The 22,532-nt window shown below is 38.4% G+C and overlaps 1 long non-coding RNA gene across 1 annotated transcript; it reads right to left on the minus strand.

The window, feature by feature from the left end:
- Positions 1-888: 888 nt before the first annotated feature.
- LOC122217089 lies at positions 889-3,627 on the minus strand. The gene is made up of 2 exons (XR_006201284.1): positions 3,406-3,627; positions 889-1,132 (listed from the first exon to the last, which is right to left on the minus strand). It is a non-coding gene; the product is annotated as an uncharacterized LOC122217089 (long non-coding RNA).
- Between the last annotated feature and the right edge of the window lie 18,905 nt (positions 3,628-22,532).

The following is a 22,532-nucleotide window of genomic DNA, read 5'->3' on the forward strand; positions in this document are numbered from 1 at the left end:
TCACTCTCTCAAAAAAAAAAAAAAAAAAAAAAAAAAAAAAAAAAAAAAAAAGAAAGAAAAAAGAAAAGAAAAAAAACAAGTCACTTAAAAGGGGTTTTCTTTTTTTTTTTAATTTTTAAAAATGTTTTTATTTATTTTTGAGACAGAGACAGAGCATGAGCAGGGGAGGGGCAGAGAGACAGGGAGACACAGAATCCCAGACTCCAGGCTCTGAGCTGTCAGCACGGAGCCGGAAGCGGGGCTCGAACTCACAGACTGCGAGATCATGACCTGAGCTGAAGTCAGACACTTAACTGACTGAGCCACCCAGGCGCCCTAAAAGGGGTTTTCTTAAGAGAAAGAGACAGCCCAACCATCCGATTAATTGTTTTCTGTGTGCTAGGAGCTCTGAATATGCAAATCTAGGTTAAGTGCAAAATAACCAAATAGACAATACATTCTATGAATTTAGAGGAGGAGGAGATGGTGGAGCAAATACTGACTTAGAAAATGGCGTACTTAAACTCCGTTCCTGCCTCTCCCTTCCTTTGGCACCCCCATCGGTTCCCACTCTGGCCCTGAGAAGCAGGATGGTTCCGGAACACCTCCACGCCACAGCCAATGTGCGAGGAGAGTGGCTGACCCTTACTTAGTCCAGAGCTTGCAATCCTGGAGGCCTCGCCCTTCCCTTGGGTGGGGTGGGGGTGGGGGGGTGGAGATTTGCGCAGGCTCTTTGGACAAGAGAGGACTGGATATGGGTTTTGAAGGATGGATGGACTTTGGGAAAGGAGGAAGATAGGAAAAGTTATTCCAGCTAGGAGAGACTAGGAAAAGTTATTCCAGCTAGGAGAGACGATAAAAATAAGTGAAGTTGAAAAAGTGGAAAATAAAAGATGCATTCTGAGAACATTGAATAAGTAAGTTTTATTGATGGTAGTTTCCAATTAGAGAAACAGTTCACAACATGGTCTTTTTTTACCTCAAGATGCTGCACATGAGGGACATATGAGAGATCTGTGACAACTGCTTCCCCCTGGGATCCATGCTGGGTCCCTTCTTATCTTCTCATTTTGAGGAACCGCTGATCGTAAGGTGCCCCGAGGCTGAGTCTTGCCAGTCCATTTACGCAGGAGCAAAGAATGCAGAGAGTTTGCTATGCAGAAGAAAAGGAAAGGGGGTTAAGGGAAGAACAGCACATTCATCTGTATATTTCTGTTGGTAATCCCTTTTGCCCCCACTAACATAGCCATCCTCTGGTTGATGCTCTTGTGTTTCACTGAGACCCTGACTTTGGTTTGGGTGAGTAGACTCAGGAAAGGCCTGATGTGTCCAGATCAAACACACAATGATGCCATGAACTAAGAAATAAATTACTCCCCAAATTATTTTATTAGACTCCTACCTGGCCATCATGAAGCTGTTGATGCACTTCCTTCTATTTGGGTGAGACCAGAATGTTTGAGACACAGGTGGCTACAAAACCTGAAGTGCAAAATCATCTACAAAGAGATCCTACTTATTTTTAAAATTGTATTGCTTTGTTTTTAAAACCAATGCACTTACAGGATTAAACATTTAAAAGATATGAATGAGTAATGTAAAAATATCCCTCCTTTCTTGATCCTAAGCCATCCAGTGTTCCTCCTCAAAGATAAAGATGTTTCCGTTTTTTGTTCATGCTCCCAGATCCCATATGTGCGTATGCGTGCAGATATATACATTATGATCTTCAGTTCCGTTATGCATAGCTACATGACATTAAAAATAGAAGCAACTCCTCAAAATAAAAGCAGGTAACAATTCAGAGCCAGTTTCCAAGAAATCATTACGCCAAATCTCGCTCCGATTTCTCCAATCAACTGTGTTTATTTGCATTGTAATTGTGCTGCCGTTTAACTCAAGTGCCAAAATAACTTTGGCCGATTCAAGGCAAGGAACTCCTAAAATGGGTTTGCTAAGATGCAGAAAATGTTACTATTCCATATATGCTTCATTGTCTTAAATTTTTTTCCTAAATTGTTTCCAAGAAAATTTAGGTCTCAAGTCATTTCACTCACACATACTTAAGGATGCATCTAAAAAGTATTGCTATTTTCTTACATCATCCTAATGTCATTATCATGCCTAACCCAGTTAATAATTCCTTGGTATCAACCTAATGCCAAGATCATTTTCAAAATTTCCTGATTATCTAAAAATCTTTTGTTTTTTTTTGACACCCCTGGGTGGCTCAATTAAGCATCCAACTTCGGCTCAGGTTATGATCTCACAGTTTGTGAGTTCAAGTCCCGCGTTGGGCTCTGTGCTGACAGCTCAGAGCCTGGAGCCTGCTTCGGATTCTGTGTTTCCCTCTTTCTCTCTCCCCCCACCCCCGCCCCCCCAAAGATAAACGTTAAAAAATTAAAAATAAATTAAATAAATTAAAAATAAATAAATAAAAGTCTTTTTTTTCTTTCTTTCTTTTTTTTTTTTTTTTTTTTTTTACTTACAGTTAGTCTAATTCTGGTTTCAAACACAGAGTCCATATATTGAATTGAACATGAATCTCTTTGAACCTGGAGCAGTACCGAGCCACCTTGAATTTTCCACATTCTGGATTTGTCTGTGTATTTTCTCATTGTATCATTTAACTTGATGCTTTAGCTCCTGTAGTTCTTGTAAACTAGAAGTTAGTTTGAGTCACAACTAACTAGAAGTTAGTTTTAATCACGAAAAGAGTTTAAGTTACACTTTTTTGAGGGAAGTGGTACAAAATACTTTATAGATGGTACTTGGAGTTTCTGTTGCATCACATCAGGCAGTATGTGATATATGGTTCCTCCACCTTGATAATAATTTATTTAATGCAGGTGTCACAAATTAGGGCCCCTGGGCCAAATCCAGTCTGCCACCCAGTTTTGAAATGAAGGCCTTATTGAAACGGAGCCACACTCACTCCTTTAGGTACTAAGACTGTTTTGCACTACAATTGTAGAGGTGAGTAGCTATGGCTGAGATACTATGACCCACTAAGCCTAGAATATTTATTTTTTGGTCCTTTGCAGAAAAGTTTGTTGATTCCTGGTTTAGTGTGTTCGTGTTATGACTGACTTATCCTCCAAATGAGAAATCTGGGCTCTAAATGCTAAATCGATTTGTCTAAGCTGACACAGTCAGTAAGAGAAGGCAAAGCTCTTCTTTCTAGGTCCTGTCCCAGCTCCCTTCCCCACCTCTTTGCCCTCCTTCTAAGCCATTCAATGTCCTACAAAACAAGTAGTCAGACGTCAAAGTTTCATTCTCTTCCTAGCCTGGCCCATCAGCATTCAAACAGAACTAGAGCCCAGATGCTGGAATGATTCACAGGGAAGCAGAAGGTACAGTCTGATGCTTTTAGCTGTGAAAGAAATCTGACTCAAACTGGCTTAAATAGGAAGTTCCCTAACTCACCATACTTGAAGTCAATGATGTTGCCAAGGGCCCAGATTCATTCTACCCCTGTGCTCTGCTCAGTGTCGATTTCATTTTCAAGTTGGTTCCCCTGTGGTCTCAGATGGTGGCCAGTGGTAATCAGGTCCATGCCTCCTTGTCACACCCAGCAGGAGAGACATGATAAACCCTACTTTCAGAGATGGAGTATGAGTTCTTTCCTTTTGTCTGATTAGGCTCCCATGTCTGGAATAGGTGTCTGCCATAGTAACGGTAGCCAGGAGAATGCATTAACTCACAGAGAATGATCAAGACTCTCTCTCTGGGCCTCAAAGTGGGGTAGATACTTGAAGAGCAACTAAGGTTCTGGTAAAAAAGGCAGAAGGTAAAGTGAAGGGGAAAATCAGTTTGGGAAGAAATGTGGTTTAGGGTCTTTCAGGGCTAATAAGACTGCTGATTCCCACAGTGATTAATGGATGTTCTTACCAGGGGAGAAGACACCCTAACTAAAACTGTTGTCTTGAATCAATTATGTTATTCCCTCTACACTAGAAGGAGATTTGGTCACAGGATGGAATGTTTTTATGATATTTCTATGTCCTCAGTTTATAACCAAAGTTATTTCACAGGAAGTTTAAGGATTTTTTATCAAAACGATACTTAAGTGTTTTTCAAATATTTAAAATAAATTTGAAGAAAATAGCACTTAAAGGATAAGGAATTATTAATCAGTTTTAGGAACTTATACTAACTAGATCTGCAATAGTGAAGGAAAAACAGCAGTATGAACCCAAACTGTATGAATTATGACATAAGATTTTCAACTTAAGCAGGAAAAATGTCACAAAAAAAAAAAAAGAAAGCAGTTGTAATTTATTTCTGCCATAACAACTTCTTGACAGATTAAGTTTAGGACATTTAGATAATGCAGAGAGCATTACCTTTTTTGTATACCATACGTAATAAGATCTATAAGGAGACAATATAGTGGATGAGATTTTGGAAGATGTGGTTCAGTACTTCTCAAATATATAACTGAACATTATAATTGCCTGGAGAAGTTTTATTTATTTATTTATTTATTTATTTATTTATTTTTTTCTTTAAAAAAAATTTTTTTTTAACATTTATTTATTTTTGAGAGAGAGACAGAGTGCGATTGGGGTCGGGGTAGAGGGAGAGAGGGAGACACAGAATCCGAAGCAGGCTCCAGGCTCTGAGCTGTCAGCACAGAGCCTGATGCAGGGCTTGAACTCATGAATCCTAAGATCATGACCTGAGCTAAGTCAGACGCCCAACTGACTGAGCTGCCCAGGCGCCCCTTTATTTGTTTATTTTTTGTTTGGTTATTTATTTTTTTAATTCAGAAATTCTGATTTAATTGGGTTGGGATAATTTTAAAAACTGCCAGGTGACTCTAGTGTGTAATCAACTTTAGTTGGAACGAAAGACAGACAGAAGACCCCACAGAGGGGTCATCTCCTCTGGGCTTAGACCCCAGGTCTGGAGTCTAAACCTGAGAGCCTAAGGATCATATTTCACTGACTCTAAGATCTACTCCACAGCCTCTGCCCACCTCTGGCAAATTTATCATTTCTGAAATTGGGATGCAGTCAGCAGGTCAGGTGTTCAGCCAGCATGAACATGTCCATTGCCACATGTGGCCAGGGTGACAGCAGTTTGGAGGCAGATGTTGGGACCAGTATTGCACCCTTTAAAAAATACAGCAATATTGGGACGCCTGGGTGGCTCAGTTGGTTAAGCGTCCAACTGCTGGTTTCGGCTCAGGGCATGATCTCACAGTTCCCGAGTTCGAGCCCCGCATTGGGCTCTGTGCTGACAGTGTAGAGCCTGAGGCTGCTTGGGTATCTCTGTCTCCCTCTCTCTCTGCCCCTACCCTGATCACTCTCTATTTCTCTCAAAATAAGTAAACATTTAAAAAATAAAACAATGTGGCAATACTGTGCATAAAATGGACTCTGATGACTCTTAGAATGTAGTTCAGGAAAGTCAGTTCTGAAAGAGAAGGAAACTTACAAACTGTTTAACCAGTTTATTTTGCATAGATATTTCTTTTTCGGTATGCACAAGAGTAATAAATGATAAAATCTGTTTAAATAAATCTGAAAGAACTTTTAAAAAATATAAAAGAAAAAATTTCAAATAAAAAAAGTTGGGGCCATAATTTAATTGGTAACAATTTTATCTCCTTTCTTAGTATATATACTAATGGGAGTATATAATATAATGGGATGTTTTGTAACCAATGGTAACTTAGATTAAATGAAATATGATAATCCAATGTTGGAATACATGTTTTCAAAAGAAAAAGATTATAAGATGGACAGCACCAAAGAAACCCCTTATTTTCTTTATTCTTCCCCGTGTGATAACAAGAACTTTATTTAAAAATTAGTTTCTGTTGGGGCGCCTGGGTGGCTCTGTTAGTTAAGCGTCCAAGTGTTGGTTTCAGCTCAGGTCATGATCTCACAGTTCGTGAGTTCGAGTCCTGCGTCAGGCTCTGTGCTGACAGCTCAGACCCTGGAGCCTGCTTCGGATTCTGTGTCTCCCTCTCTCTCTCTGAAACTCCCCGGCTCATACTCTGTCTTGTTCTCTCTCAAAACTAAATAAACATTAAAAAATTTTTAAAATTAGTTTCTCTTGGGACACCTAGGTGGCTCAGTTGGTTCAGTTTTGGACTTCAACTCAGGTCATGATCTCATGGTTCATGAGTTCCAGCCCCACATAGGGTTGTCTGCTGTCAGTGTGCAGAGCCCCCTTTAGATCCTCTGTCCGCCCCTACCCCGCTCACTCTTTTTCTTTCAAAAATGGATAAACATTAAAAAAAAATAGCTTCTCTTTTTTGTCTCCTCAAGACTGTTTCTGCACACCAGTCAATATATGGTCCTCTATCCAGGTAGTTGTTTTCCCCACTCTGCTTTCAACATCCTTTGTCAACGCTTGTTTTATGCAGTCATTAGCTGCCTTTATGGTGTAACCTGAAAGATGCTGAGAAGTTTGTCCAAGAGAAAAGCAATATCTCTCATCAATACTCAGACTTTAATGATACATATTCTTTACTTTGGGTTAAGGCATTACCATTGGACGCTATTCACTCTATGCTTGACAGAGGTAGTACATTAAATACTGCTTTCCTCACTAATAGTTGAGTAAACTAGTTTGTTGGAGTATTTCAGGTGTGTGGTTTGTTACAGAAGAAGGAGAGGGAGAAAGAGCAGAGATGTGGTATGCTGGTATATGTTTAACAACTGGATAGATCTCCAGAGAGAAAAACAGCTCTGATCTATAGCATTTGCCAATTTCCATGGTGTAAGTCGCTCTCACCATGACTAATTTCTAGCTATAGCATGATGTCAATGAACATGGAGTTGAGAAGAGGTCCATAGAATCTGCTCATGTGAACAGGTAGAAGGTGGTTCCAAGCACATCCCTAGAACGCCTGAGGAAAGCTTCTCTGATTATCTGGGAGATAGAGAAATACAGGAAACCTGGGAAAACCCTGCAAGAGGACAGAAGGATATAGAGGGCAAGTAGGAGAAGAGAAGGCTTTGTGGCTTCCTCAGATCTGTGGAGGGGAACCATGTTCCAGGGATGTGCCTTCTTCGTCCCAGTTTTTCAAGTGCAATGGACACAGAGTTGTAGTCTCATCATTACTTTTTTTAAAATTAAAAAAAATTTATGGGGTGTTCTCCTGAATTCATAGTTCAGTGGAGAGTGGTTTATTTCTCTCACATCTCACATCTAACATCTGTAGAATTGAGCCATAAATCTGTGTATCTGCAGGGTTCAGTTACCTCCACTCATATGGCAGACACACAAGGATTTTTGGCTTCTGATCAAATAAATGAGAAGATCCTCATATTTATGGGCCTTATGAACATATGATTCCTCATTACTTGTGGGGGAAAAGCAGATGCCCAAGTCACAATTATCTTATTAGTAGTTATTGCTTAAAGGATAACATCTGTAACGCTCTACTCTTGGAAAGAGAAGGATCTTTGGGAGACTTATGAGGTGTCAAACATTTCAGACTTTTGAAGGAAATAACGAAATAGTACTGAAAATAAGCATTTGACACTTTAAAGAAAGAATATAATTTTCCTAGAAAGAGACTTAGGTTAAAGGCTGCCTCTGGGTTTTGTTTTCCTAATTATTTCTAATTAGTCATGTGATGATGTCATGTGTGTCTCATGTCAACCATTTAATTCTCCCCCTGAGATCAGGCCCCCAGTCATCTGAAGTCAGCCCTGTCTGCTCAGCAAGACACTGAAACAATTTTATTCATAAAGATGTAGTGGATATAAAAAAATGTAATAATGTAATAAAGGGGCTTTAAGTAAGAGATATAGAGAAGTAATTTTACTCTCTTTACTATTGTTAAGCAGAAAAGGAAATTTTAAGTCTATAAATTTATGATTCTACATGAAACTGACATATGAGCTCAGATTTAAAAGAATAATTTTTTTGTCAGGTTTTTCTCATTTAATGGTTTTCTGTGTCCGTTCAGCTGTCTCCTCTCTCCCAGTAGATAAGGACCACTGTCTCAGGAGGGATTCCTGGATGGCCAGGAAATGAATGTGCTTCTATACCTTTGTTTTAAGAGTAATGATTTGTTCATTAAGATGTCATCGGGGCTCTTAGCCCACCAAAAATGTTTGTTGAATTTTGAAAAGTATCAAGATTTTGACGAGTCTCAGAAATTTTTGTAAAAGTTCTTTTCCCCCTGCTTTCTGTTGTTTACCAAACATGTCATACACTAGCAGCCATGTAATGGAAAAACAAACAAACAACAACAACAAAACCCTGGAATATAAATTCTGGTGGGAACTCTAATGTGCAGACTGTGTGCCTGAGTTGAGTAAATCTTTGTTTAGCTAGTCGAGTAGAAAATATTAGACTTGGAGTTTGCTGGAGATAAAATTCATTAATCAATGAATAAATAAAATGAGTTGTCACTCATATCAGAGCCACGTGGTTACTTAAATAATACATGTGTGTATATTTCATCATATGAGGTTTTTCTATGAAAGATTCTCTTTGGCTAGTTGTGTTGGTGAGCACTCCGTAGCCCTGATTTGCTAGGATGATTTCTTTGTCCTCCATTTGGTAAATTTTGTCAATACTTTTGCAACATAAATGCAGTCACTTGTGACTACATGAGCATGCATGCCTTCTGACAACAAAGCAGAACTTCCTTCATGACTGCTGACTTCCAAATTCCCAAGGTTTTCTAGTAATATGATTGGGTGAAGGATGTACAGACTTCACAGAAGGGCAGGGTTGACTAGTCGGGTTTGCTTGTTTGAGCTGAGGTCAGTGTTTTATATTTCTCTGTCTTCCCAGGCCACCTCATATTCCCTTCTCAAGTTACTAGGCATTTCAGCTATGAGGTCCATATACCTCCAAAGTGTTTATGGGGCACCTGCACCTGAGAATTTGATAAGGAATTCCCGCTGTGATAAAAAGTACGCGTAGGTCAAATGTGTAGTGGTAAAATTAATTGTTCTGAGACTATGTGTCTCAAGCCATCTATAAAAGCTGTATTATTTACTGCCTAGGATACCACCTGTGTAATGCAGCTGTCTCAACCATTTTACACACACATACACACACACATACAGAGAGAGAGAGGGAGAGAGAGAAAGAGGGAGAGATTATATTCAAGGGGAGGTTTTATTTGGGTTAAAGCCATACTCTGTGGCGGTTTTGTTTTTCACCTAATTGAAAACATCTACAATACATCTGCCAAAGAAACCCAGACAACCTGGAGACGGGGGCCGCTTGTCTCTAAACCATGAATCACTGATGGTCTTGCCTCAAATCTAGGCCCAAGTAGAAGGTTCTGCTTATCAAATAAAAATAGTAGCAAACAGCAGGAACACTGAAGTGACAGCTACTTGATTCTCAGCCAGAAAATTGTCATTAGGCTTTTAGTTTCAAAATGTTTCATGGAAGTAGCTGAAGTGAGGCTAATTTTAAATATCTCGGGGAGCTCAGTGAAAGGTCGTTCCTACTTGTACTCCCTGGTGCATGGTTTATATTGCTATTTGGAATTTTCTCACCCTCTATACCCCACTTTAGTTTCTTTTCATAGATTTGAACAGTGATGAGGACTTGTTCAGTTAATTTATCTCTATTAATTTTTAAATCTTAAATTAATTTATCTTTGAGATCTAGTTTCTTTCGTAAGACCCAAATAGATCAAAGACCATTCTGAAACCAAAAGAGGAGACACTGAGGAGGCTACCATTTTTTCAGCCTGCATCAGGGCTGAAGACTCTAGGACAAATCTGACCCTTTGCCTATTTTTGTAAATAAAGTTTTATTGAAACACAGCCATGCTCATTCATTTACATAGTATCTATGGCTGCTTTCAAGCTATAACAGCAAAGTCAAGAAGTTGTGACAGTTCAAAAAACTGAATATATTAATTCTCTGCTCTTTTTTGTTTGTTTTTGTCTTTTAAAGATTTTATTTTTTAGTAGTATCTACACCCAACGTGGGACTTGAACTCACAACCCTGAGATCGAGAGCTGCATGCTCCACTGACTGAGCCTTCCAGGCACCCCAATTTTCTGCTCTTTATAAATAATATTGACAAACATTTATAAATAATATAAATAACATTGGCTGATCCCTGATCACTATGGGTTAGTGTTTGAGGACTTGCCCGGATGTTGGAAACAAGCAAGCAAGTGGTCAAGACTCCTGAGCCTTTGAAACAAAGTATAAGATAAATCTCCTGAAAATAATGGCACAAGACAAATCTGGCCTTTGTATACATCAGTGTTGAGCTGTCTTTGAAAGCTCACCAGCCTGGGTATATTTAAATATGGAGAAGATATTTTGGATGATATTTCTCAAATGTTGTTGCATAGAACACTAATCTCCTTCAAAAGTTAAATCATTTCATAACAAAAGGATTCCCTCAGGGAAATAAGTTTATTAACTACTTGGACTGAACAAACTTCAAGAGTTTTCTATACTCAAGGACCTATAATTCACTAATGTATTATGGGATATAAGAGGAGTATAATGTGCACAGTATTTCTCAATCTCACTTGACCTCAGAAACTCTCTTGGAACATCTAGAAATATCTTACAGGCTACATTTTCTCATGGAATAGATTCTATGAATCTTGTCCAGGGTTTTAGCACACATGAAATCTGAGTGTTTTCTTTTTTCAATATTAATTGCTCCAATTCTCTCTTCCAGCTGGCAGAGTGGATATTCACTGGGTGCACAACAGTACAGCTTGTCCAGTTGTTAAATGTCTTGTAATACTTCTGTATGGGTTGGCAAATAACAGCTTTTCTGATATCCCCTCAAATATCCCCTGTAGCCCTGGCTATCTGACTTCTCCCTGAAGGAGGTTTTCCAGACTTTTGCTCATTCTAGTAAGTAAAGGTTATTATGTTGCAGAGGGGCCCAGGGGAAGAGACTCTAGGGTCATACTTCAGCACTACCAGTATGTGTTCCTGGTCACTGTCCGTACCCTATGGGTTGTTAAATGTTTTGAGTATCACTGTCCAGGTTCCAGCGTGTGTGCATCTAGTGCTTAGTCTGCTAAGAAATGTCTTGCCTACCATGATGTAGGTGTTACAGCATCGCCGAGACCAAACAGATTATGGTGGCACATTAAATTTGGCAACATCAGAACCATTGTACAAATGGGGGAATCAGAAGGTCAAAACAATGGTCTAAATTCTCATGTAGGTACTTTATCTCTCCCAGCCAAGTAAACACGGTCTGATGTAAGTGATGAGGGAAGTTATCGCGGGAATACTTTAAATATTCTCCAAAATGCCAAAAAAAGGGGGAGGGGTAAAGTTTGGGATTATTAGCAACAAATTGGTGACGCATCTGAGAAGTAATTGATCCATATTAGGATGTTAAGAAGTATGGGGGGTGCCTGAGTGGCTCAGTTGGTGGAGAGTCTGACTCCTGATTTCAGCTCACGTCATGATTTCACTGTTGGTTGTGAGATGGACACAAAAAATTTTTCTGTTGATGAAAATCTTCAGGAGGGGATCTGTGACAACTGAGTTCCTTTTGGAGGATCTGTCTCTAGGCAGATAAGGAAAGTTCAGAGAAAGCCTCTCCCGCATCTGCTGTTTTTCAAGTGCCTACGGCTCAAAATAATCAGTCTACCAAAGCAGCATATCTTGGGATGGAATGTTCTGCTACCCTTCAGTGCTTCCCTTTTAGTACATTCCCAGAGACTTGTTAGAATTATTATATTTGTGTACTTCTCTCTCTTATTAAACTGCCATCTCTTTGATGACAGTGTCTTACCATCTTCTTACATACCCACCCAATGCTTTGTGCTGTATGAACTTAAAAAATATTTCTAAAATTGAATTGAGAAAAGTCCCCATTCATATGATCTCCTGCCTTTCATTTATTTCTTCATTATCTACTGTATTCCTTTTGAAACTCTTGGGGAGAGCTAGGTAATACCTTTTATGTGTAGGGCACAATGTTTGCAGTGTCCTTTAATAGAAAGTAAATGTGTTCTTGAAAGAGAAATACTATAATCATCTGCATCTCAAGAATCTAATATTTTGCAGGGACTGAAATATTTGGGGGTAATTTTATTATTAATTTGTTATATTTTGTCCATGTTTGACTAACCATATTTGGCAAAATATGAATTTGGGGATAGGGAAAGGATAGAAAGGGATAAATCCCAAGTTGGGTGAGTCAACACTTCTCGTTATAAACTCATTTTTTATCATCTTGTTTGTTTATATCCTCTAAAAGATGTATTTCCATCACTCATTTTGGCGTTCACACTTTATACCAGTAAAAATGATGTTTCAGTTCTTTCTTTGGACTTCCTGTGAAGCTTCTTAGAGATTCCTAAGGACTTCTCACTCAAAGCACATTAAGTGGTTACCAAAAGAGTTAATTACCACTCTTTAGGTGTTACGTGTTATCCTAAAGAGATTATTATATGGTTTTACTTAAATCTCTTTTGACTTCCAGCTATTTCATATGTAGAGGGAATGCCACACGAGCCCATTGAATTAACAAATGGATATAAGTTCAGGAAGTTAGCTAAATTATCATGAAGCACAGGGACTAGGAACTGCACAACTACCAGGAACAAGGAGATCTCTCATTTTCTTCTTCCTTCTCTGTTTCTCTTTCTCTTCCTCTTCAGGCAGCTTCTACTGCTTTGGCATGCATGGGGCTAAATATATCTACCCACCTTTTATCTCCTTAGGTCAAGTAATCAACCTAGATTTCCTGGCGTTTCTTATTTTTAGGCCAAGAGTGTGGACAGATTCGTGTGTGTAAGTTACTTTCCATTCAGCAGTAGAGACGGGACTAATGTCACCCAGTACAACTGTGGCTATTTTGAGACTCTGCTCCTCTGTGTGGGTGGAATTGTCAGAGAGGTGCAAAACTTGTCTAGTACACTTATGCCATTCAGCATAACAGCAATCCTACAAGGCACGTATCGTTATTTCTATTTTATTGAAGAGAACTGAAGTTCAGAGGGACTAAGTGATTTCCTCCAGATCAAAAAGTCATGGTCCTAAGTCAAGGCTGTCTGACTCCAAACCTGTTCCCCTCATCTATTTCTTTCTAGTTCCTGGCTAGAAAACAATTAGCTTCAGACAGGAGATAATAACATACTTGGACAAAGGAGACTGAATACTTGTCTGGTATTACAACGTTCGTGACAGTAGGATCTCCACTCCCTACTTTTATCCCCTTTTTCAACCAAAAGTAGAACTAGAGAAAAACCAAGAGCAATTTCTGGGACTTGTCTCAAGGGAGAGTGGTAGAGTCCTTGGTCCAGAGTGGCATGAACTTTGGTTATGTTTCTGACGTTCCACAGCACCTTCTCATTTCAGAAGCTAGCTGTAACTCTCAGAGACTGGCTGAATCATGAATACATTCAGGAGTGTGTAAAAAAAAACAAAAGAGAATAAGAAAAAATATATAATAGAGTTAAAAAGATACTATCTGGCAGTCAAGTTTCAGAAATCATCCTGGTTTTTTTTTTTTTCTCATCCACATTTAACAATATACCTTCACACATAGAAAGAGGAGAACTGCTTTGTATTATTTAACAATGCAGATAGGCTCCTCAGATCGACTTCATAGTACATAACACACTCTTCAGTCCCCAAAAGTCTTCAAGTATGGTTATATATGGTCTCACTCACTTGAACATTTTTCTCCCTTTCACATAAACAAGACTACAAGATTGACACTCAGCTCGACAAAAAACTACCTTTTCTTACCTGCCTCCACTTGACCCTCAGTTCCCTCTCTTTTTCCATATTTCTCTCACAAGAACTTCTAATTATTTTCTTCTTTCTCAACTGTCAATCTTCTATTTGTTTCTTGTCTTTGTCATGTTTTGTTCTTCATTAATTTTTTTTATCCAAAAGGTCGTAATGCGTTAGTGTCCCTATAAATGTTACACTTAGTTATTTATACTCATTTAATTAAAGTTTGTATGAAGTGACTCAGGGATGTAATTTGGCCAAGCTGTGGTTAGGCACATTTCTGTCATTCCTGACTAAGCTCCCGGCCTCCCTAGTGAGGTGTTGTTAAACATATGTCTGGAAGTTCACATTGGTGAATCCTCCAATGACACCTTACCACTGCTGTGATGGCTCCTCATCTGCCTTGTAAAGCATGTAGGCAGCAAATCACAATCACCCAACTATTGCAAAATGCAGACTTTTTATCTGTGTGGTCTGGGAATTATCAGTCAACAGCTATTGATTGAGCACTTATCTATGTTGTCCTCAGAACTGTGTGGAAAGCCCCTCATGACCAAAGGGGTGGGGGGAGAATAAAACACAAGTCTTGTTCCAAGGAAGATTACAATCTAACAGGAACACTACTAAGACCCAAAAAGACAACTCACAATATAAGGCAGCAGACAGCAGGTGTCATAAGAGAAATATGGGTCATTAGATGTTTTCAGAGACCGAAGCAGGAGAAAACTTGTGGTCAGGGTGTGTGGGGAGGGCATGGGGAGACATCAGTGAGAATGAGGATCAAAGACAGAAAAGCATGGATCTTGTTCAATAGAATGTACTAAGCACTTTCTCTACAATGAAAGGATCTGGTGGAGATGAGCGTGAGAGGAATCTATGAAAGTATTTGAGACAACTTGGGAATAGAATTGAAATTAAAAGCAGATAAAATCAGGATTTAATCTAAAGGCCACCTTACATTTAAATCCATGAATATTGTATGGTATGATCTCTCATTCTCCCTCTCTCTGTGCTCTCTCTCTCTCTCCCTTCCATTTATTCTTTATATGTATAAAGATCTGGAGTAATATTCATCAAATATTAAAAATGTTTATTTTCGGGGGTAAGATTGGGGATCATCTGTGGGGTTTCTCTGCACTTTTCTTTGTCACTTCAAAATTTTTTATTGTGAATCTGTATCATTTTTATAAAAACAACGAAATCATCACTCTAAAAAATCCTAGATGAAGATACTTGCAAGAAGAGTGCCAAATGACATTCTGAGTTAAACATGCCACATAGAGCACAGGTTGCAGACAATGCACTCTGATTATGCACAATGACTCAAGGGGACAGTGGAAAAGTCTTCAGGTTGGATTCTTTGTAAGAGTTTTTAAACACTTCATCTCTGAGGCCAAGTCAAATGACTGAACTGACTTGGCTGGCTGGAAAGTGAAAACTGAATTCTAATTCTTGAGGGGTGCCTGGCTGGCTCAGTTGGAAGAACATGCAACTCTTAATCTCAGGGTTGTGAGTTCAAGCTCCACGTTGGGCATGAAGCTCAGTTAAAAAAAAATGAAAAAAAAATGAGCTGTTCTTTAACATCAGGAAGGTAGGTAGGTGTCAGTTATATCACTAATTTTCTAAGTTTTTTTAAAACAGGTCTTAGATTCACACATCTAAAAACTTTCCACTTGGCCTCTTTCTATCCAGGAGAAAAATAAAAACAAAAAATAGGCAAACATTAAATGCCATGCAAATTTCTTTCTCTTTCTTTCTTTCTTTCTTTCTTTCCATTAAAAATTTTTTTTAACATTTATTTATTTTTGAGAGGCAGAGCACAAGTTCAAGAGACGCAGAGAGAGGGTGAAACACAGAATCTGAAGCAGCCTTCAGGCTCTGAGCTGTCAGTACAGAGCCCAAAGCAGGGCTTGAACTCATGAACCATGAGATTGTGACCTGAGCTGAAGTTGGATGCTTAACCAACTAAGCCACCCAAGCACACCTCTTTCTCTTTCTTTCTTTCTTTCTTTCTTTCTTTCTTTCTTTCTTTCTTTTTCTCTCTCGTTCTTCCATTCTTTCTTTCGGGACTTCTCCACCAGCTCACCTGTGGATATTTTGCAAATGGACTGCAGAGGTCCTGGGAACCCTGATAGAGTGGTCATGCAGATTTTGATTTCATGCCTAACTTTAAGGGAAGTGAAAGAATGCTGTATCATTTAGCCCCAAACTAAAAATTACTGCAAGACATTCTATATTGATGGTTTCAGGTCAAAGGGACAGAGAGGGTTAACATATATATTTGTTTTGTTTTGTTTTGTTTTGTTTTTTTAATGTTTTAAATTTTTATTTTTGAGACAGAGAGAGACAGAGCATGAGCGGTGGGGGGGGCGGGGGGAGAGGGGCAGAGAGAGAGAGGAGAGAGGGAAACACAGAATCCTAAGCAGGCTCCAGGCTCTGAGCCATCAGCACAGAGCCCAACATGGGGCTTGAACTCATGGACTGTGAGATCATGACCTGAGCTGAAGTCGGACGCTTAACCGACTGAGCCACCCAGGTGCCCCAAGATTCATATATATTTTAAGCCAGAATGCATCTTAAGATTTTCTTCTGATTATAAGGCATTTGCAATTCAAATGGTTTTTGAGGAAATGTATGTTTATAACAAAGTCTATTACTACACAGTTTCAGTTACATTGTCAAACATTTCACAAAACATACCTTCAGAGATCACTAAATAAGTAAAAGCCTGATACACATACCACTTGACCTATAAGGCTAATTCGTCCTATACATCAATACTGGCATTTTGTGGCACCCTGTAAATTATAACACTGGAGATTTGTTTTGTTTTCTGATCAATATTTAAATTTGTGTTAGCCAAACAACACTCATGTGATTACGATGAGATTGGGAAAGGAAACAAAAAACTGAGACACTTTGGAGCACGTACAGGATTGTCATATTTAATTCCCAAAAGATCAATATATAGAAGATTGAGTGAGTGGAATCAGTGGGTATTACATAAGCTTCACTGGAAACTTAATATAAACAAAAACTCCAAATATTAAATAGTCGTCTGGATAGTTTTTCCAGTTCTTTGTTTTGCTCTGTTAGTAAAAAGGGCCCCATTTATACAATACTTACATTTTAGAGCTGGAAAGAACCTAAGAAATTATTTCATTCAACTTTTCAAGGATGACAGCAAATGACACATTATCTATGTCGATTTCTCAATTCTATGGTGAAAATTAATCTGAAAAAATCTTATTGTTGATTGTAAAGCCCTAAGATGCTCACTAAAGAAAATATGATAAATACAGACAGTCTTATTTAAATCTGGTCGATTTCCGGGGCGCCTGGGTGGCTCTGTCGGTTGAGTGTCCGACTTCAGCTCAGGTCACGATCTCGCGGTCCGTGGGTTCGAGGCCCGCGTCGGGCTCTGGGCTGATGGCTCAGAGCCTGGAGCCTGCTTCTGATTCTGTGTCTCTCTCTCTCTCTGCCCCTTCCCCGTTCATGCTCTGTCTCTCTCTGTCTCAAAAATAAATAAACGTTAAAAAAAAAAAATTTAAATCTGGTCGATTTCCTTTCAGAATTTTCCTATATACCTATTGCATAATATCTGATCACAAAATCCTTAAAAAATGTTTTTAAAATTTTGGCATGGAATCTCATTAGTTGGATGAATCATAATCAATTTAATAGTTTTATAACATTTTTGGACATTTTGATATTTTCTGAATTTTTATAATGATAAATAAAGATGTGCTTACTTTTCTTTGTGTGTGCCTCTGATTATATTTCAGGATTAATTTCTAGAGATGGAATTTTTGTCACAAGGTAGGGATTGTTCACCTGCTTTTCAGAAAGTATATTCAATAGCAGCATTAAGGAGGCTGGTTTATCTTTCTTGAATACAGAACTTTGTACTTTCCTGAACTTTCCTAATCATGTTGTTTCGGGTGCTGTAATCAGCTGAGGATTTGCCTATATCATTTTAGAGACAAGGGAACCAAGATCTAGACTGTGCAGTTGAGTGAAACCAAGATCCACAGTGTAGTTGAGTTGCCCAAGTTCATACCATTAACGTCAGAACTAAAGTTAGAACCAGACTCCTTGACTTCCAATCTGGTGCTCTTTTGTTATGATTCTTTACCTACTCCTTAACCAGCTATGTTTATCATTATGGCTCTCCATTTCCTAATCCGTTTTCTTTTCTTTTTTTTACGTTTATTTACTTAAGCAATCTCTTCACCCCACTTGGGGCTCGAACTCACAACCCTGAGATCAAGAGCTGCATGTCCCACCAACTAGGCCAGCCAGGCACCCCTGTCCATTTTCTTTTAAGACATTTCTTGATGGCTACTAAGATGCCAAGGTGCTCAGTATTTTATGATGTGCCTTTTCATTTACTAAGGAAATTTCTTTTCCCTCTACGCATCCAAGTACCAGGGTTTCTAATAGCTTGCAACAGCAGTAACATCTTGTTACCTTGCTAGAAATGCAGAATTTCGGGTCCTATCTGAATCTAATGAAACAACATTTTAACAGACATTTTAAAATCCCAGGGTGGTTTACAGGCACACTAATATTTGAGAACTATTGTTCTAAAACATTTGGGTCATCTTTCCTACAACATGATACCCACTGATTTTTTTTTTTTTTTTTTGGACTGTCACGTCAGAGGGAAATAAAAACATGTATTTAACACCCTGAGTTGAATTGATGGATGATAACACTTTTCCCAAAAACATGACTACATAGTTCCTGGGAAGCCATTTTAAGTTGGTCCAGAAGTAAAACAATAATATGCTTATGGATTTTTTTTTTTTTTGTCTCTGGAAACCCATTTCTACCACAAAAGCCACAAATTTGCTCAGAAAATAAAGGAACACAATATGAAACAGAAATAAAAAATTTTTAGGTTATTAGGAAAAAAGTTTATTTGGTAAAACCAAACATCTTTTATTGTCTTTTGAGGATATTTCTGTAGGGACTGTGTTGAAAATATATCCTAAAACACACATCCAGTGAAGTTAAGAACATAATACAGATTTCCCCCCTCCCCGCCTCCTAGCAAATCTTTGTTTTATGAACGGAAGTATTCTTTAATGCTTCAGATCCTAAATTTTATTAAAAATTATGGCAATTGCTCTTTAAAAAGTTGTCAATTTGATGATATGAATGTTGGAGAAAATCTTTGAATGGAGAGCTGGAATCTTTTGTTATTTTGCTGTGGCCTCCTTTTTCCACTATTGATCACTCTTTAAGGTGAGTTTTGTTTTTCCTTCAATGGCTTGTGTGTAATAGGGAAACTTATAAACGGTTCATGGGGTTTTTAATAGGTCCAGATCTCTATTTTGACCTACCTCTAGGTGAAGTCCAATGCCCATTGATTTCACAGAGAGTTCTCTGAGAAAGACTGATCTTCTGGCTGCAGTAGAGAGAAAGGTAGAGTGTACCAATCCATCGACTAAATTTTTTTCAAGACTTACAAGGAGTCAGTAGAAGCTCTAAGTTCAAAGCTTTTGACTTTTAAAACATTGGTGTAAAAAGACCCTTGAAATTTCAATAATAAAACACAACCTTGTGAAACAAATTATAGCGACTCCCAACATTTAAGAAAAGTTTTTTTTTCTGTTTTTTTTTAAGTATAAAGTCACTTGATAAGATTTAATGAAAATTTCTGTACAATAAAAGATATGTAGTTGAAAAAATTGTTTTCTAAATATGAGATCCACTGATTTGAAGTGATGAAATCAAATAACTCATATCATGGTCATGAGTTTATTCTCCCCACCCATTTCCCCATTCCCACCTCCAACAGATATACCCTGGACATTGATTCAATCATAACTTCTAGAGAAAAGCAAGTTAAACTCTACTCACAAAAACTATCAATTCCATTGCAGCCCAAACTTCTTTAACTTACAGAATAGTATTTCTAGTTTCCCAAATGCTCACAGAGAAAAGAGAATAATTCTAACATAACTTTTTTTTTTATTAGAGCCAAAGGGAATTTTTCTCCCTCAATCCCACTCTTTGTAAAAATTGATTTCTTCTTTACAATGTTGATAATCAATAAAAGCCTTTACTCAAACTCCCCAAAGTGCCCGTGGTAACCCAGCCTTTTGATAAATCTAGGGACTCTCTCAGGGGTTTCCAGGCCAAACCACCCCACCACTTTTATGATGATATATGAGGGTCATATACAGGGACTTACCCGACATCCTCTAAATTAAAAGTCATTGGAGCAGGTAGTTTAAGGAACAGATTTATAACAAGTTTCAAATGAAACAAAGGTATTCCTCACAGCTGTGAGCCATCTGCAACCAATTTGCTCATACTTAGAGTATATTGAAGATAAATATTATCCCCATACCCCCTTCACCCCCTCAGCACATACAGAGACTCATATAATATGCCACCCAGAGGAACCTTAATGTTTCCAAAGCATACAGCTGTTCAGCCTCTCTTTGGCCTTTCTCTTGTAGTTCATATCAATTTCAAATTATTACTACACTTATTATGCAGACCCATACATTGTTGTTTAGCCTGAAAATTCTGGTTAAAAAATTAAGGATAATTTAATTGCCGTGAGTTTCACAGCTATGACTGATTATTCAATGTGGTCATAAGTAATGTCAGAATCGTAGTCTGGATAATTTCCCAGAAGGATGCAGAGAGAAATATGAATACAGAGCAATGTATCCTAGTGGTCCAGAGCAGGGCTTGGATCTGACAGACAAGGTTTTCTACTCTATTTTCTCAACTATAATCTGAGGATATAAATATAGTTGAACAACTACTCAGGTCCACTTCTATACAGACTTTTTTCAATAAATATATTGGAAACTCTTTTTTGGAGATTTGAAACAATTTGAAAAAACTTGCAGATGAACTGCTATAGTTTAGCTTAGAGATCTCCCAAATATTGAGTAGAAGGTATTGTTGTAAGAACAGAGCATATAATACATAAACATCTAAAATATGTTCATTGTTTATGTTATTGAGAAGGCTTCCAGTCAGTAGTAAACTATTTATAGTTAAGTTTTTGGGTGGTCAGAAGTTATATGTTATATGTTATAACATATATATATATATGTTATAACATATATGTTATATGTTATATGTTATATGAGAGGCAGGGGTTACTGCCTCTCATCCCAAGTTGTTCAAGGACCAACTAGAGAACCTACCTCATGGGGTTCTTGGAAAGATTCAACATGATAATGCAAGGAAAATCTTCAGTAAAATCTCCAGGAGGTATTTAGCACACTCAATAAAGATTAGTTATTATTATTATCTTTGTGAATGAGAATACATTCAATGTTACTTTTATCAACCATGGTAATAGTATATAGTATGATTTTATTATTAATATATATATTTATAATATATAATAATATGTTATGAATAATATATAATGTAACATATAATCAAATGTTAAGAGGTGAGTAGCTTTTTTACCTGTTGCCTCACAGCACTGCATCCTACTCTACACAACACAAACTGACATTTATCCCAGCATTCATTTCCCATGCTTCATCTTCTATAGAACATTAGCATCTAGTAAAATGTAACAGGTCACACACACACACACACACACACACACACGTCTCTCTTGTTCTCTCTGTATAAACAAGAGAGAGAAATGCTAGGTTGAATATAACTAAACAGTCTTTCTTGCAGAGCTTCCCAGAGTCTTTAGTGTGCTGACCATCACTGTCAATATCAGCATGGTAGCGGGGATGGTGGCAGGGGCAGTGGTGGTGGTGATGCGGGCTTAGTTTCCATTATTTCTCAATCTTATTTGACCAAAAGACCCTTTCTATTTTCCCTTCACAAAAATTCCCTATATATGTGGCACATTAAATGGTCTGAAGTTGATCTTAGTCAGTTTGGCTGCTATAACAAAAATACCACAGACAGGGGTGGCTTAAACCACAGAAATTTATTTCTGACAGTTCTGGAGGCTGGGAAGTCCCAGATGAAAGCAGCAGCAGATTCAGTGCCTGGTGAAGTCCCAGATGAAAGCAGCAGCAGATTCAGTGCCTGGTGAGGGTTTGTTTTCTGGTTTACAGATGGCCATCTTCTCGCTATATCCTCACATGGAGGAAAGGGTGAGGAATTCTCTGAAGTTGCTTTTACAAGGGCACTTATCCCATTCACGAGCGCTCCACCCTCATGACCTAATCGCTTCCAAAAGGCCCACCTTCAAATACCATTGTGTTGGGTATTAGGTTTCAACATATGAATTCTGGGAGGACACAAACATCCAGGCTATAGCAGTGAGGTATAAACATGGAATACTTAATTATTTTAGTTTCCTCCTTCAAGTGCACACTTCATGCCCTAATGATATAGTCAGATCCCACAGCTTTCTGGCCATCCTAGCCCAATCTGATCCAGTTTAAAACTTCAGTCTCATATCCAGTGCAGTACCATTTTCTTCCCCAGCACAGACATTTGAAGTCGGGAGGGGGTGGGCTGCCTTTTCACCTCTCCTTCTGGGTTCGATTTTGTCTGTGTTGGGACTGGAAAAAATGAAAGGCTACAAAGAGCACATGTCCCCTTTTCTTTTTGTAGAAATGGAAGTGCAATTTTTGGGGGGACAGGTTAACAGTGCTGCCCTATTTGTGACTTGACATGACAGGCATTCAAATGTTCATTCTCCCAGAAGGCTCTTGTTTACATTCTCTGAGATGTGGATCTTCATGACATAATGCATCAATGAGATCTTGAATTGATTTCTTTCAACGTGCCTAAGTTCCCACCTGCATGGCAGACCCTGCAGCCTCTCCCTTCTGGGAACCCCTTGTCAACTAGCTGCCCTCTTCGATGGGGCACTATGGCTCAGTTCAATGATCTTCTATAGGAGCAAAGTTTGTTCCACTGCC

Source organism: Panthera leo, chromosome B1 (assembly GCF_018350215.1).
Source record: "Panthera leo isolate Ple1 chromosome B1, P.leo_Ple1_pat1.1, whole genome shotgun sequence".
NCBI classification, from domain to species: domain Eukaryota; kingdom Metazoa; phylum Chordata; class Mammalia; order Carnivora; family Felidae; genus Panthera; species Panthera leo.